The following is a 17,646-nucleotide window of genomic DNA, read 5'->3' as shown; positions in this document are numbered from 1 at the left end:
CACAGACCACTGGCCCTGGGATGCTCCCCAGCAGCCTGTAACAAACTTTGCACTTCATCATAAAGCAGCTGCAAACTTAATAAGCCCCAGGAAGCAAAAAGGCAAGATCCAATACCTTGTCAATAGCCCAAATTCTTTTAATAGAAGGAAATTGTTAGGTGAAACTTGCTGTAAATCTTAAGAAATTAAGACAGATGAAGACAACCTCCTCTTCTGTAGTAGTTCCTGACAACTTGATCAACAGGGAATTTCTTGCTTACCCCATATCTAATGATCACTTTAAGCTTGAGTTTATGAGTGAGATACATGCAGAGATCAGAGGCTCTACCCTCCATCCTGCTCTTTCACAGTTCAGAGGTGAAAAAAAGACTAACCTAGAAGTCTAGCAATGCATAAATGAAAAGTAAAAATGACCCTTAATGACCTCTGCAGACTGCAAACAAAAGTCCTGAAGCATGTGATTAATAGAATAAAGCAATGGTGCAAATAAACAACCAAGTCTCTTTTCAAACTCAGCTGCTGACACCTAAACATCAGATACCAACTGATCCACATCACAAGCCTCATTTTCTGTCTCTAAGAATTCTGCGACACAATCATTTTCATCAGCGTACGCAATTACAGCCTAAAACAGTGAATTTCTCTGTTTCCATTACCAGGATATCATTTCTTGGATGGATGGATGGAAATCTCTCTCTAAATTTCCAGTCTGAATGTATTAATAATTGGCTTGAATTCACTTGATCTCATGCCAGTATTATTCTTTAACTAATTCTTTTTGTCTTTGAAGTTTGCTTCTTAAATGTCTTTATGAAAACTCATCACATCTCCTTTCCATCTTAGTTTTACTAGATTAAGTAATTCAAGAGCGTTCAGTACATCCTTGTAAAAATGTGGTTTCATTCAGATTACCTTGAAAATTTTCAACTATTTAATGTCATAATAAAGTTAATTTAAGTCCACAATGAAATAAACATATTATGTTGAAGTAAATAGAGTTTTCTAATGACTTAAAAATACGTTTTTCTCTCACAGTCACAAAAGAAGGTAGATTGGAAGTTTAAGAAGAAGAAGAAATTATTGTGACAGCTCCAAACAGAAACCACTAGAAACTGAGAATTACAGAATAGATATTTAGGAATGGAATTTAAGAGAACATGAAAACAAAACCCCAGAAAATAAGCCAAAAATTCAAACCTGTGCTGGCAATTTTGAGTCCCCGAGTTCTGAATGAAGCACGTGGAAGATTACAGGAAAATTGGAGGAGGAATTTTTTTTTTTTATTTTTGCAACTTGGAATATTTCTAAACCTCATATAAACGGCATTTTTTCCTTATTCTTAGCCCTAATTATCTTAACTCCGTGTTCTTTGAATGTTTTTCCATTTTCATCTGAGAATTCAGAGTCCTCCGCTGATGTTTATACCTCAAATAGAGCTGATTCAGGTTCTAGGGGATGCAACCACTCGTCTCACATTTTTAGCCCATATTGCCTGACCCTTCCCTTCTCTTTCCATCTCCTCTCAGTTTAGGGCGCATATTCTCTTAATCTATATTTTTTTCTGAAGTCATCTGTGTGGATAAAATTACTTACATATTTTCCCAGCATCTTTTGCTTCTATTCAGGATCTCAACAGTAATGGGGAAGCTGTCCTACTGCTCTTCTCTGTTCCCTACTCCTTCCATCTGGTCACCACACGGCTTTTACATTTCCTAGTGCTGCAATGTGAAGAATGGACTAGAACAAAATAATGACTCCATTACATGTCCTATCTCCTTCTCATAAATTTCAAAGCCAGATGAGACCATTATCACCTGCTCTGATCTCCAGCACAACACAGGACTTCCTGAGAGAGATTCCTCACTTCAGGATAGGAAACAGCAGCCCTGACTCATAGCTCTGGTCCAATGTAATGATGGCCATCTCCCCAGAAATAAAAAACCAGCAGTCCTGTTTCATGTACTCTCTCACAAGACTTTTGATTATTTGTTGCAGAAAATAGACTAACATAAATTTTAGGATGAGAAAATTCCATACATATTCTCATTGCTCTTAAAAGCTTATTTCATGCCAACATTAGGAAAAAAAAAAAAAAAAAAAGGCATTCTGCAGAAAATTATTATTATTATTGCCAAAATTGCATGTTTAAAATAGTCCGTCTTGTCTTGCACTCTAAATTTTGATAACAAGAGCAGAACTATATCTCAGCCTCATAAAATCACAGTAACTGACATTTGCTGTCCTCTCAGGACAGCACAGCACTGGCTGTTCCCTTGGTGGGGAGAAGTGACTGCCTGGTTGAAAATGACACATTCAGGGTGCAATATAGTATTTAGTGGAGACTTAAATGAAACTCCCACTGAAGGAAATGGAGCTTACTACTTCTTCCAACACATGCCTTTGGGAACTCCTTTGCCAGCCTCAAAGGGACAATACTAGAGGTAGAAATTACCACCTACTGAAAGCAGAAAACTTCACTCTGAAGTACCTGGCATAAGCCACCTCTCAGAAATAACTCATTCAAGTACGGCATGCTACATCTCAGCTTTACCTACAGCATTTAGGTACAGCTGTGAGGCCAGGGAATATGTTGTTTTTCTGTTTTTCTGTTTTTCTTCCCCCCACCCCCACCCCCAGACCAGGTTCATTTAGCTTGCCTGCTCTCAGGTCCCCAAGGAGCTGCTCTGTCCCTCTGTGCCTGGGCACGAGCATCCCCGCGGCTCTGCAAGGCAGCCGGGAGAAGGAGCAGCTGGATCCACCAGCAGCCGTGCAGGCGTGCAAATCGAGCAAGTGTTTGGTCCGGAGGCCATCCGCAGCCCCATCCTCCCAGCAGCAGTTGGCTCGCTCCTGGTGGAGACAGAGCATATGCTCCACTCCATACGCCCTGTCCTGTCATTTTATTACCCCAACTCACTCTGCCTATAGTGGCGAGTACAGATCCTCAAATAGGCACTCTTTACCTCTTTTATTTTATTTTTTTTTTTCATATTGAGCCCACAAAATGTTCAGAAAAGTTGAGCATCTGCACTGCTTTAAACCTCTGCCAGAGAGCATGTGGTGGTATGAGCCAGAGAAGGGGAGAGCTCTGAGTTAGCCAATGGCTAAAATATTGCAGGGATTATCCCTGTAGAAATATAAAGTACTCTCCGGATGCTCTGTTGTGGAGAAATAAAAGAGTATGGAAAATACAGGAGAGCCTTGTACCAAGGGGTCAGAGAACATGGAAATGGACAGTCCTGTGAGGTCTCAGACAACAGCCAGAAGTCCATCATCTGCGGGTGGCACTTCCCAGTACCTAAACATGCCTTGATTACTGGTCTTGCCACAGTAAAATGTACATTACTACTGATAGCAAATTGACACTGATGGGACTAATTCTTGCCTTGCTTTGCCACACAGAAAATTCTTGACCAAAGACCTCTCCTTCACTGCTCCAGACAGACAGGCAGACAATCCTGTGAGGTACAGCTGAAGAGCACCTATGTATCTCTGGGGAACATTAGTATTCTTCAGTAACCTGGTTTCAGTGAGAGTTAATTATTTCTGAACACCGCAAGCAACCAGGATGGTTCCCATCCAGCAGGATGGGACTAGACTTGCTGCAGCCACCTTACCGTGGTGTCCACGCAGAAGAGTCATGGTCTTCCCAGAGCATGGACTGGATGGGGCCAGCATTGCAGGTTCACACTCCAGCATAGAAATTCCTGCAGGAGCAACCCATGGAGACTTCGCTGCTTCCCCTCTGTGGGGAGGAGGCCTGGAAACATGTGCTGGCTCTCAGTGGCCATTTGTCTTGCTTTCTCTCCCTAAGCTGGGTTTGCAGGACAAGTGTCCTGACTCCAGCTCCAGCCACCCACAGCCTGTATCTCCGTTTATGTGTGTATGTGCGTAACCTGCCATCATTCTTTCGCAGATCTCCTTGCTCAGACCCAATCTCTGTTCTGCAAGTTGGCATGACGGCAGCATACCAAGTAGGAGGTTTTGGCTTGTGTGTAGAATTTGGAGAGCGGTTTTGTAGTAAGTTGCTATACTTTTTGGCTTGCAAGCCCTGGGAGCATATGGCCCATTGCTTGCAAAATGCTGATATTTTAAAATTGGGGGAGGAATAGAGCATGGCACATTTATTTTACTTCTTCAGTGCCACTATTTTTGCCAAAACCTTCCCTGACACACCATCCTGGATCATGCTGTTCTATCCATCTTTAAAGTGAACCCTCCACTAACTAAAAAGTGGACACTGTAAGATAGCCCCCTAACAGGCCAGAGAAAAATAGCCTTCCTCTACTCAGTCTCCAGTATGAAATGTTGTCAATTAATAGGCAAAGTGAGTGAGCAGCCAATGCAGGACTACTTCTGCTCACTCCTGAACTCTCTGCAGCTGGCCTTGCTCATTCTTTCAACAAACATCTCTTCTTTTCCAAGCAATCAAAACTTTATGGACTGTTATTTCCTTCCTCTTGACTTCCCAAGAGCTTACACTAGCACACTTGAGATGCTGCAGACTTACCACTTCCACCTTGAACTAGTGGTTGACCTGAAGAGAGAGATGCCAGGAAATTAAATAGAGTTCTTAAGTACAGACAGAAGAACAGTGCTAATCCAAGCACAGCTCTGCTAAACCACCATAGTAGCTGTCAAAATACATTTTTTTCTACCTTCCACAAGCCATTCAGTAATGTTGAAAAGCACCACATTTTGGTTTGGGGAAAAGTTAATAAACCATTAGATAAAGGTGATATGCAAGGTATTGATTTACTTGAATTTAAAAAAATTTTTTTTATAAGGTCTCTCACAAAATAGTAAGTATTAAGGGAAATAAATAATCACAGGGCTAAGGATGAAGTCTTTGTTAAGGATTAGAAATGGGTTAAGTGACAGAAAGCAAAGGGTCATGATAAAGAGCTTCCTCTGAGAATGGAAAGAGGTTAATCGTAGGGTACCTTTATCATCTGTGTTGGGACCAATTTTATTGACTATGCATGCGAATGCCTCATGGGATTCAACACAGAAGGACAGGGGATACTTGGGTGATGCCATCGTATTTTGCTGGGCCTGGCTCTGTAATCTTTACTCACTCAAATAAAACCACTGAACCTAGGTGGGCTGCATGTAAAACTTAGTTACATAATCCCCACAGTGTCTGCAGGGATTGACTTTTGGTTAATGATAATTATAAGAGACTGTGATGAACTCTGGATGCATTGCTGGTACATTTAGAAACATGATGGCATGTTAGCTGAGTCAAGGATCACTTGAGTAGTGCATATTATCTATCTATCTATCTATCTATCTATCTATCTATCTATCTATCCATCTATCTATCTATACATATCTAAATCTTTCCATATACACAGTCACCCACCTGTGGGGTCTTTTAGGAACAGAAAATGAGGATTCACAGAAGGTAAATTATGATGGGTCAAGCTCCACCTACCATAATTACTCTGAACAGTTGTTTAACATGTAAAGATCTGTTTATTTCAGTGGATTATGTAAGGGTGCAAGAATGCAAGAATCATCACTTAACGTGTGTCATCTCATAGAGCACAAGTTAAAAACTGAAAAATAGGGTGACTATACTGAAAAACAGAATATGCAAATCCAGAGCATGCTGTAATGATACTATATTAAAAAAATCCTTCATCTATTTTTTTCTTTAGCCTTGTTCCTTTCAACACAACTAAGAGATATTTTAGGTTGGAAATGTCCAGAAAAATAACTCAGTGCTCAGAGATAATAATGACACATGATCTCTCATCTTTGTGGAATAATCTTCCTGTCATAGTGGCAGAAGCCTTATCCTTAAAGAAAAACTAGCAAGAACTTGACTGAAGAATTCAACATGATGGACAGGGAAACCCATTCAATGAACAGTTAGCATATGCTATATCCTGCAGGAATACAGCCCTTCTATTATCTGATGGCTCTTGCTGCAGCGGAAACTCACCAAAGAGAAGCTGTCTTGGATTATCTGGGGAAAAAAAAAAAAGAGAGATGCTCTGCCATGAAGTAGGTGAGGATGGGGATGTTTCTACAATGTGATTTGCAGGTGGTCTACATCTAATATATTCAGGAATGAGCTCAGGGAGCTGGGAGTCAGAATGGGTGAACTGAATGCCTTCCTGATCATGCCACTAGCTCATGGGGTGACTTTCAACAGGTCACTTCAGTGCTCCCAGCCTCCATATCCTCCTAACACGCTCACCAAGCTGTTAGGAGGCCTAATTAATTGTTTCATACTCATGGCTCATTCACCAAAGCTGGGGATTCCTGAATGAAGAGTACCAGAAAAGTTCAAACTACTGCGTTATTTTCAAGTGTAAAATACTAATGACTTCAGCAGCTTTTCACTGCTCACTGGGCAGTCGGTGAGTGGCTGGAATTGACAGCTTCTGGCTACCTTATTACCACACTTGTATCCATGGAAATGGATGACAGATCTGCAGAAACAACAGAAAAGTTTTTAAAATACGACTTTGCTCCATAACAGCAAAAAATAATCATAGCAGAAGGCATAAATTTCAACTGAGGAATTCAAAGCACTTTCCATCATTTGCTGCCTTTCCGTACAACGTCTGTGAGCAAGACAAAGAGCAAGGAGGAGACATTGCAGGTCCACTGTGACATGCAGCCAGGCCTGGGGAGGAGGAAATCAGCAGCTGCTCAGTAGCACAGTGCTGCAGTATGAGACAGGAAGCGAAGATAACGATGCCCAATTGAAACCATCGCCTCAATGGAATTATCTGGTGTGGAATTTGGCCCAGGCAGTGCACTTTCGCACCCCCGCGTTTTGCAAAAGCCTTACTGCTGGTGGTTTTGCTGATCCGTTTTCTAACATCAGGAAATAAAAGTGAGTTTTAAACCAGCAGAAGCTGCAGATGCATAAGCGAGTAGCTCTGGCCATGTAGCCAAGTGCTGACTTTCGAACTCCAGCCCGGAAAAAAGACATAGTGTTTGTGGAACAAAAGAGACTGAGAACTTTAAAAACACAGAGTAATTCAAATTATCCTTGGCATTAGGCTATGCAAACTCTTCAACCTCCACTCCCTTTATGCACTGTTATGGACCAACTGTGGAAATAAAGAAACAACTGAGTTTCCATGCTCTCCACCCCCTTCCCCAGGGTTATACTTCCTATAAGCCCTTCACAGTGCAGGACTGTGCAAAAGATATCATCTTGTGCGCATCTTGTAGTATAATTGAATCAAGGTTGTTTAGCACTAATAAGGTACCTCTGGAGTCCAGATGTTCAATTCACGAGGTGACATACAGGAGAAGGGCAGTCTGCGTTTGCACAGCAGCAGACGCTACCAGCCACTGCCTTGGCCAGCACACAGACAGCCTACGGGTGTTGCAGGTGCAGCTGCTACTGACCCAGGAGCTACTAGGGAACAAACAGCTTCTCTTCATTATTTTATCTCATCCACCAACACCCCTTCCTCAGCTCTGTCTCTCTGTATACACCACCAGCCTCTTTCATGATTTCCTTTGTAGTTTTCCTTTACTAGTGCTGCCTCATGTTTGGTTTCTCTCGCTCTCCTGTTTTTCTTTTCCTGGCTCAAAAATGGCTAAGCCTTAATTTTCATTTATTTACTTCTCTGTGTTATCATGGGCAATAAAGATGAGACCCCAAAGGTCATTATACCTTCAGTCCCCAGAGGGTTAAATTAATTTTCCCTGTGCATGTACAACTCACCACTTTTTATTCATGCGATGCAAACCAGACACTTAACTCACGGAAGAGATCCTAAGGCTGCAGCTTAACTGAAGGACCCAGACTATTCCTTCAGATCTTGGTACCCTCCTAGATGGCACCCAAGTCTCTGCAGAAGCACCTGAGTGCCCAGAAGGACTGGAGAGCCAGCACTCCCTGAACAAGGAAAGGCTGTGAGCCCGCACCTTGCCTTGGCCTGGGCCCATCACCTTAGACAGGACCCACAGGACTACCCCTCAGCAGGATAAATAGAAGGGATATCAGAGGAGTGCTCTAAGCATTGTATTACAGTAACCATTAAAGGCAGGCTATCCACAGCACCTGATTCTGGTGAGCAAATCCTGTGGATTTCCAAACTTGCCACCCCTGCAGCCTTTGATCCTGTTCCTGTGAGCATATTAATGTCGGTGGATGGCAATGGTACCTTAATGGGGCTACTGACATGGAGAAAAATGTGTCTCAGACTGTACTCACCAAATCAGAGCCTATTTAGTAAAAGACTGGGAGTTCTTGTGTTGGAAAGTTGTCACTCATCACGTAAGTGGGAGTAAGAAGTTCTCAATGGTCACCTTCAGCTTCCTAACGCAATAGTTTAGTTCAAAAATCCTTGGCTCCTTTTCACATTTATCTTTGTATCTTGGAGACAATTGTCACAATACATTTTGCCTGCTGGACTACCAATGTGATGAAAGAAAAAACAAAACCAGATTGCTACATCAATTCTAACTAGCACTATACGTGTGACAGATCACTACTGGAAAATCTAAAACTCAGATAAAAATCACTAGGTTTTTTTTTAATGCTTGAAATGAGCCATGTTGTAAAGGAAACCTGCAATAATGAGATAATATGAATTAAAAATAAATACTTCACATGTTTTCAAGCAAGCAAAGCAGCAGGAAAGCACTGCTGAAACAGGTATTTAAGTCCTATTATTTAAAGGCTGGTATTCTCTTGTTTCTAATTTGTGGTTTAGTTGGAGGAATGCTAGACTTCCTTGTAATATATTAATTTGAGATATAATATATGTAGATCCAGAATCCCTGAACTTCATAAAATTACAAGACACCAATTGTTACATAAAATAAAATTCAGTGTTCATAGCTATTTTCAAAAACACTTACTGAACAGCCACCAGAGAAGCAGATCATTTTCTGGGATATATTAAGAGAAACAAGACTCATACTTTGAGAAGTAATTTTTAAATGCTGATGTCCAATAGTTAATAACATCAAATGTAGGGGGATCAGAGACACAATTGTTTCTAAGGCTAAAAATTATTCTAGCTATACTGGACAATGAGAGGAAAAATTACTTACTAACATTTATGCTTGATGGTGTCTTCCTTTTCCTCCTCCAACTGAAGCCTGGGACAGCTGTTTGTCTTTAAATGCTAGAATACAAGGACGCAAAAAAGGTCACAGGAAAACATCTCCTGTGCAAACTAGAAATAGGACTGTCCTTTTCCAGTTAAAAAATGTTTATGTGAATGTCAGTCTTATGAAGGAGATGGGACTAACTGAAGTGGAAACAGGAGTCCTCCTCAGGCATAGATTAGGTGATAGCTTCTTGCCAAGGTGACACTAGCACTGGCTGAGATGAAGCATCCGCTGATTCTGTGCTGGTGCCCTTGTCCACTCTTAGGCCTCTCTCCCCTGCCAGGGAACTGCATCTCACGTACAATAGAGATGTGCCTTTTGGGAATTATTTCCCATCAGCTACCACTAGCCTGAGCTGCATTTCAGTATATAGCACATTCACAGCATTGCAGAATTGCTGAGGTGGGAAGGGACCTCTTGAGACGACCTAGTCCAACCCCCTGCTCAAGGCACGGTCAGCTAGAGCAGGCTGCCCGGGACTGTGTCCAGTTGGTTTTGAACATGTCCACAGACAGACACTCCAAAACCTTGCTGGCAACCTGTGCTGGTGTTTCACAACCGTCACAGTAAATAAGCTTTTGCTTATGTTTGAGTGGAATTTCTTGTATTTCAGTGTGTGCCCATTACTTCTTGTCCTCTCACTGGTCACCATGGAGAAGCATCTGTCTCCATCTTCTCTATTGCCCTCCATCAGGTATTTATAAACATCAATATGATCCCCTCCAGCCTTTTGTGGGCTGAATAGTCCCAGCTCTCAGCCTCTCCTCTATTTGAGAGATACTCTAGTCCCTTAATCATCTTCTTGGCTGTTCACTGGACTTGTTCCAATATGTTTTATATCTCCCTTGTATGGGAGAACCCAGAACTGGAGCCTTTCTTTTTACTGTTCACATCCCTCACCAAATTCCAACTCTGGATGGGCTTTGGCTTTCCTAACTGCAACCCTCTGTTCTTGGACAGTGTCTCTCATAGGCCACATTTCTCATAGGCCACCTCTCCCTGTTTCCACCTCTTGTGTGCTTCCTTTCCATGTTTGAGTTTCACCAGGGGTTCATCCTTGCAGACCTTGTGTCACCACTGTTTGATTTCCTGCACATCAGGATAGACCATTTTTGAACAAGTGGCACTTGAATATCGATCAGCTCTCCGGGATTTTCTGAAGCAGGTCCCTGAACACCAAATTCTGCTTTCTTGAATCCCAAGGTTTTAATCTTGCTTTTCACTTGTGTTTCCTTCCCTCAGGATCCTGAAGGCTGCCATCTTACAGTTACTGCAGACAAGGCTGCTCAGACCTTCACCTGCCTGACCAGTTCTTCCTTGTTTTTAAGTCTGAGGTCCAGTAGAGTGCCTCCCCTCACCAACTCCTCCTCAATCAATGTGTCAGGAAGTCGTCATCAATGCACTTCAGAAACCTCTTGGATTGCTTGTACCCTGCTGTGTTGACCCTCCAGCACATATCAGGGTGGCCAAGTCTCTCATGAGGACCAGAGCCTGAAAATGTCAGGTTTTTATAGTTGTCTGAAGAAGGCCTCATCTACTTCTTCTTGATCATGCCATCTGTAGCAGACACCCATCACAATGTTTCCCATGTTGGTTTGCCTGCTAATCCTATCCCATGAACACTCAGCTGGCTCATCACCCATGCCCAGGCAGAGCTCAGTTCATCCCTGCTGCTCTCTCACATAAAGGGCAACTACCCCTCCTTGCCATGATCGTCTGTCCTTCCTTCAAGGCCTATGTCCTTCCAAGGCAGCACTCCAGTCATGCGAGCCATCCCACCACATCTCTGTCACCTCAACAAAGCTGCAGTCCTGTCACTGCACACTCGCCTCCAGCTCCTGCTGTTTGTTCACTATGGTGCATGTCTTAGTGTACAGGTACTTCAGAGACCCCCATGTCCCATCACGCTGTTTTCCCAAAAAACAGTGTGAGAGCCTGCTCCACCATTCTGTTCTCTCAGCACTTCCTTACCTGTGTCCATACACTTAAGGTGGGTGCCCTTTAGCCCTGTTTCACTGAATACAAGGTCCATCCTGTCCACCTCACCCTGTACCCTTCTTTGTGCCTGTGCTTCACTTCCCACTCCCACTGGTGCCGTATCTTTGCTACTGTTATGACTTCAGTTTTCTTTAGACAGAGATGGAAGGAACTTTTGCCCCAAAACGTCATTCCCCCTGTCATTGACCATGCTACTCTTCACTCCTTTTCCTTCAGCACTTTGCCTCATGTTATACATCGAGATCAAGCTGTGGGTCCTTGTGTTTAGAGCTCTTCTCTTGCTTGCATCTCCAACCATCTCTTTCTAGCATCCGTCCTTTCTGTCTTGGCCATGTACCAGACTTGCTGCCCAGTTCCTGCCTTTATCTCCACAAGCGTCTGTTTCTGGTTTCTTTCCCAGTGCTCTTTAGACTCCAGGACAACCGTCCAAGTTGGCCGTTCTCTGCAAATTCAAATGCCTCCTTAAAACTCACTTCTGCAAGGGTTTTCTGAAATGAGCCTTCTTACCATCCTAACACTTGCTTGTTGCCATGAGTCCTTATCCACATCCTTATCACAGGCCAATTCTGACAAATGCCAGTTTCTGAGGTATTAAAGATATGCCATTTCCTTACCAGGTAATGCAGTTCTCCTTCACCCCTGACCTCACTTACATTTGTTTTATAACAGCTTATACCCCTTTAACAACGGTGAAGTTATTTCTGGTTTGCACTGTTGTGACTTGTGATCAAAACCAGGCCTATTGCCTATCTCTAGATATAAAAACAATGGCCCACTAAGACATTGCACAATACCTTATTCTTAAATATCTACTATGAAAGCACGTAATTCACTTACAATTTATTAAAGCTCGGCTACGGCAGCATCCTAAAGGGCTAAGCAGGTCAATTGGATTGGTCCTTATAACCCCCAGAATGATCACCAACAGCCATCAGCACACTGGAACTGCTCATTGAGCCAGTGAGTCAGACAGCAATAAGGACTTTTGAGCAGCCAGCAAAAGCACTCAGATTCTTCTACAGGAGAAGTTTATTACAGAGCTCAGCATCTGTGTCTTGCAGCTGCCAAGTGTCCTCCATGTGTTGTTACAGCTGCTGATTCTGCTGTTAAGGAAGGGGGAGCAGAAGGATAAAAAGAGGCAGCGTCAGGAATGTTCAGTTGCTGTAAAACACTGCCAAGCAGATATTCACGTTATCTGCATGCACAAACTAAGCCATCTAAACATGTGAGCTCACGGCTCTTTGCCGGCTGCTCTCACACTACAGAAAAATCATGTGACAAAGCCACTAGACACTTTTCAAACTACTCCAAATACAGGGATCTGCTGAAACCCTGAAGTAGCATACCCAGCTATATCAGTTTTGTGACGTGACACGCTCTGACTTGTGAGGACAGACAAGAAAAGAAGCAGGAGGCCTTGGGGAGCGCCAAACCAAGGGGAAGCAAACTCACCACTTCACAGGCAAGACAGGGAGGTTTTCCTCAGTGTCAGCCTGCTGCCCTATTTTTAGGTAGTCACATTCTACTTAATTCTACAAAAATAAATCTAAAGTATGCCGTCATACAGGAGCTTGGCCACTACCTGGTGCACTAAGTGTACGGCTAAATTCCTAGAGGCCAAAACTAGGCCCTTTATGTCTCAGTGGATGTGGGGAAATATCATGAGTTCCTTCCAGAGAAATCACATTGCCCTCCAGCAGTGAATGATCAACTAATCACTGCTAATTTTGGAAGGCAAAAGACCACCAACATGACCTTGAAGCAGGATGTTGTGCTAGCTCTGGAGCAGCTGCACTTTCATTGCCATACCAAAAATGCATCCTGAAGGGTCTGGACAGTTTTCTTCAGTTTGATTGTGCCAAACTAGTATTGATTCATGGTGCAATCAAACATAGATAGGATCATGGGATCACAGGATGATCCAAGTAGGGTGGGGACAACAGGAGGACATCCAGTCCAAAACTCTAGCTCACACTTAACTGTTCTCAAATGTAGAGATTTTTCCTGTGTTCCCAGGTATAAGAAATTGGCATTGATCTCACCTAGCTCACAATAAGCAGCTCATCAGGCATTTCTTGCCCCATTGGGAAGTGAAAAGCAAGAGAATTTACTTATATGTTGGCCAGCTATACAGCAGAACCAGCACACATTGAACACAGCTTTGTTACAGAGCACTGAGAAGACATCCTTCTTTTCCTGTTGCTATCTGAAGTCAAGCTGAGTCCATTTAACTTAAAGACACCTAAAGGTCCTCTGTGAGTCATGACCCAGAAAACCAAAAGAAAGATTAAAAACAAATAACACAGACCAGACTGTAGCATGGCCTTGAAGACAGCCAAAAGCAAAGACAGTTCTTGGAGGAATGTCTGTAGAAATGGAGCGAACAAAAGTGAGGGTTAGTAATTTTCCTAGCCTCATTTCCAGGTTCTAGACCATCTCTTTTTGTTAAAAGTGTACACTGCCCTAGTTTTTAAAAGAACATGAGGGAAAAAAGTATTGCCATGGTCTTAAGTCATGCAACTGCCCTCCTCTGCCAGGCACCTCTGCCCTCCATCCTTAACCCCTCCAGCCTCAGATCTAGGATCTGGGAGTTCTGGTAGATGGCAAGTTGAACATGAGCCAACAGTGTCCTTGGCAGCCAAGAGAACCAACCATGTCCTGGGTGCATCCAGCACAGCATGGCCAGCTGGGCAGGGAGGTCATTGTCCCGCTCTGCTCTGCATTGGTGCAGCCTCACCTGGAGCACTGGGTGCAGGTCTGCGCAACACAGGATAAAAAAGATATTAAGCTACTGGCGAGTGTCCAGAAGAGGGACACAGAGGTGGTGAAGGGTTTGGAGAGGAAGTTGTATGAGGAGCAGCTAAAGACACTTGGTTTGTTCCGCCTCATGGCGGCTACAGCTTTCTCACAAGGGGAGGAGAAGGGGCAGGCACTGAACTCTTCTCTCTAGAGACCAATGGCAGAACCCGAGGGAATGGCAGGAAGATGTGCCAGGGGAGGTTTAGGTTGGACATTAGGAAAAGGTTCTTCACCCAGAGGGTGGTGGACACTGGAACAGGCTCCCCAGGGAGGTGTCACAGCCCCAAGCCTGGCAGTGTTCAAGAACAGACTGGACAACGCTCTCAGACACACGGTGTGAACTGTGGGGTTGTCATATGTAGGGACAGGAGTTGGACTCCATGATCCTTGTGGGCCACTTCCAGCTCAGGACATTCTATGATTCTATGGGTGCTGACAGTCAACGTTTAGGCTGTGTAAGTTGCCTCCATGGGCCCATGCCTGTACATATAGTCTGTATATACCAGGCCCCAGGGAGCTCATCAGCTGGGCAGCCTGTGGGTCTCTCTGCCTCAAGGGCTTAGAAATTGGGGTGTCCTCTCCCAGGGTGTTACGGACTGGGTGCTGTTTGCTTCTTACCTTTCTCGATGAGAGCTCTGGTGCCACTAGTCCTTCACCTCCTGATAGGAGAGACACTGCAGTCAGGACACACTGGTGGCATACCACTACATTCTTTTGCCCTCCTACCCACATCGATCCCTGCCCTCAGTCTTCATGGATGCCTTGTAGAAAACATGGGATAAGACTGTCATTCCTTCCTGAGCAAGCTGATGAGGTGCACTGTCCTCTGACTTGTAGAGCCAGACCTGTGGAGCAGATTTGTGTCAGGCGTTGTTTTATACATGGGGTCCCATCATCACGCGTGAACAACAAGCTGTAAGCTGTGTCATGCTTCAGAGTCAAACATCCCTTTGAGAGTTCAGAGTTACATCCAAGCCCAGGACTGCATGTAGTCCTGCCCTTCCCTCCTCTTGCCTGTAACTCTTGTCTCCAGGTATGTCCCATTGCCCTCTTGGGAACTTTGACTGCCCCTGATTGCCACGGATTAACCAGCTTGTGAAAAGGACCAAACAGCACGCTACTTTCACTTATAAGATGACATTAGAGGAATTATTCTATCCAGGATCAGCTCAAGGAGAAAATCACTGGGGAAGGACAGACCTCATCTTCACTGGGAGCACTGGAGGTGGTGGCTTGGGCGACTACCTGCACTCTGGGGAGAAGACACAGAAATGCTGAGCTGCAATGTGAAAGCGTGGCACTGTAGACAGTGCCAGGTGGTCAACTAGGACACATGATAGCAGCCCTGGGGTGGGCACACAAGAGTGCCCAGTGCTTTGGGTGTGCCTGGGGGATCTTGTGGTGCCTGGGCACTCCACGGTCCTCTTCTTGCATCCCTCTCTGTGGACACCTGAGGAGTGCTGCAAGGGCCAGACAGGGGAATCACATCTCCTAAGAACAACTGTGACACTGCCATGACCAGCACAGACAAGAGCCAGGGAGACTGTTCACATACCACAGGTGAGGAAACCCCAAAGGAAGTAGCATTAGGTATCTAGCAGCTCCAGCTCTTTGTGGTATTATTAACTCCAAAAAGCAGCACTCCTGGGAGAAGGGGCATCAATCTTTAGGAAGAGATATGAAACTGAGGTCAATATAAAGCCCATGACGCTCTTCATAGGAGCAAACATGATGGTGTATTTGAGTAATTAGGTGGTGTTTGTCTAAGGGATATTTAAAATAGAGAAGGAAGCATAAAACTTCTTTAATGACTGGGTAAACCTGAGCTGATAGGTGTGTGTGTGTGTGTGTGTGTGTGTGTGTGTGTGTGCGCGTGTGTGTGTTAGTAGCCTCAAGAAAAGTTGAAGAACACCGGCATGGAAATATTTTTTTACACTAATTATGCAATAAGAAACTTCCAACTTGTTTCTAAAGACTCAAAATCATGTCTCTATAGCTAGTCTTTGAAGCAAAGGAATTTGTATATTGCATCAGGCAGTATTGTATTAGGAAATGTTTTTAACAGTGTTCAGTGATTGAAAGTAAGATACAATAGCTTTATGACAAAGAAGCTTATGATGAAGGTCCTTTGTAATAGCTTTTATATTACTGTAAATCACAATGCTTATGGTTTGCTTTTTATTAATTCAAATGAAGTGCAAATCAAATGAGAGCTGACAGCCTATCAACAGGTTTGTTTAAACAGCTGAATATTACTTTACTTTCTATATATTTCAGCTTTTAACAGGATTTTAAATTTTAAATAGTTTTGAGGGTTTTATCCATGTAATATGGCTGGAAGGCTGCAAGATGAGAGCAATATTTAATTCACGCTTGTAAGATATGGGTATTTGGAACCCATTAGAAATTGACTTTTTGTTCTCCCTTTTAATTTGGATTCTTTCATCAGAGATGCCAAGACTAATGCTGTCATGACAGATGGGGAGAGCTCATAGAGACATTGTGCAAAAATTACTGGAGCAATGTGTCATTACCATGTAGTACCTTCAAAATGTCACAATGAAAGTAAAATTCATTGTGGAACAGGGCTCTGGCTGCAGCGACAAGGTCCCGATTCCCCTCCGAGGTGCCACACAGCATCACACCAGTTTCATTTGCACCACAGAAAACGGCAATACAGGTGTACTATGCACTTGTTCAAAATCAGACAGCCACCCACTGAGAGAGAATCTGCTCCCACTTGTCACCTACTTAATTCTGGGTGTCACTTGCCTACTTCAGTCATTCTAAACTCTTTCAGCTCTTTTATATTTTATTTGGTAATAGAGTTGAGCACAATAATGTCAGTTATGTCAGCCTCAGTTATTTACTTTAATAACTTGCACACTGTCAGTGGTGGTAATTTATTTTAAGTAGTTAATTTCTGCAAAAGTCATATGGATGTAGCAAACTTTATAGTGTGCAGAAAAGCTTCTGATTTAGCCAAGCAGAAGAAATGAGGTACTCTTTAAAAAGAGTGTAGGTCAACAATTTTGGTTAGAGGAGTTAGCCATCACAGCAGAGTCCTGTAACGACATAGCATAAAAACACATGGAAAGATTATGCAAGCTGTGTTAAAACACTGCCTCAGTTGCACAGTAAAGCATCAGAAGTGACATCATCTTTAAGAAAATACAGTTCCACTCACAAATCAGAAGGTTATGTTTCTTGTTCTACCTTCCTGTTTTTCTTCCATGGAATTCTGTAACCGTTTTGCTGTTTGTGGGTATGAAAATGTGTCCCTATGAGAAAGGACTATTTTGTAATGTTTGGCTCTCCAGCTATTCGGAACTTTGTTAACTGTGAGTAACCCACTAGAAGATTGATTTCCAGCAACTATTAACATGTTTTAAAAAAATCCCACCAGAGCCAGATTAAAAACCACTAAGATTGTTACCTAGAACACTGATAAGAGCAGTGCAATGTTTTGTCACACGCATGGACCCTGACCATTGAGGTCCCTCCTGGGCTCTTGGGAAGTTCAGGCTCCTTGTCTGCTTGGGTGTGATCCAGAGCCACTGAAACTGATGGCAGAACTCTCACTAACTCCCAAAAGCTGGGTCAGAAAAATGCCCATCTGTCTTTTTGTTGAAACTGTGTGAGCGAATTAAAACAGTGACAGTGGATGCAGTGGTGGTGCTGCTTTTCACAAGAAACCGGATGGAAACCACAAGCTTGTTTCACAGAGTCCAGCACTAGCCTTCAGATGCAAACAGT

At 43.3% G+C, this 17,646-nt stretch overlaps 1 long non-coding RNA gene across 10 annotated transcripts in view; it reads right to left on the bottom strand.

Moving 5' to 3' along the window:
* Nucleotides 1-17,646, bottom strand: part of LOC136100652 (uncharacterized) — a 67,309-nt gene that overhangs the window by 15,278 nt on the left and 34,385 nt on the right. For 5 of the 10 annotated variants that reach the window (XR_011738192.1, XR_011738191.1, XR_011738193.1 and 2 more), the window contains one exon: nucleotides 14,509-14,549. The exons of 1 other annotated variant lie outside the window; for it this stretch is intronic. This is a non-coding gene — a long non-coding RNA (uncharacterized lncRNA). 4 more of the 10 variants (XR_011738199.1, XR_011738201.1, XR_011738196.1 and 1 more) reach the window with 3 other exon arrangements.

The sequence above is a fragment of the Patagioenas fasciata genome, chromosome 3, assembly GCF_037038585.1.
Source record: "Patagioenas fasciata isolate bPatFas1 chromosome 3, bPatFas1.hap1, whole genome shotgun sequence".
NCBI classification, from domain to species: Eukaryota; Metazoa; Chordata; class Aves; order Columbiformes; family Columbidae; genus Patagioenas; species Patagioenas fasciata.
This window is presented reverse-complemented; position numbering and strand designations above follow the sequence as displayed.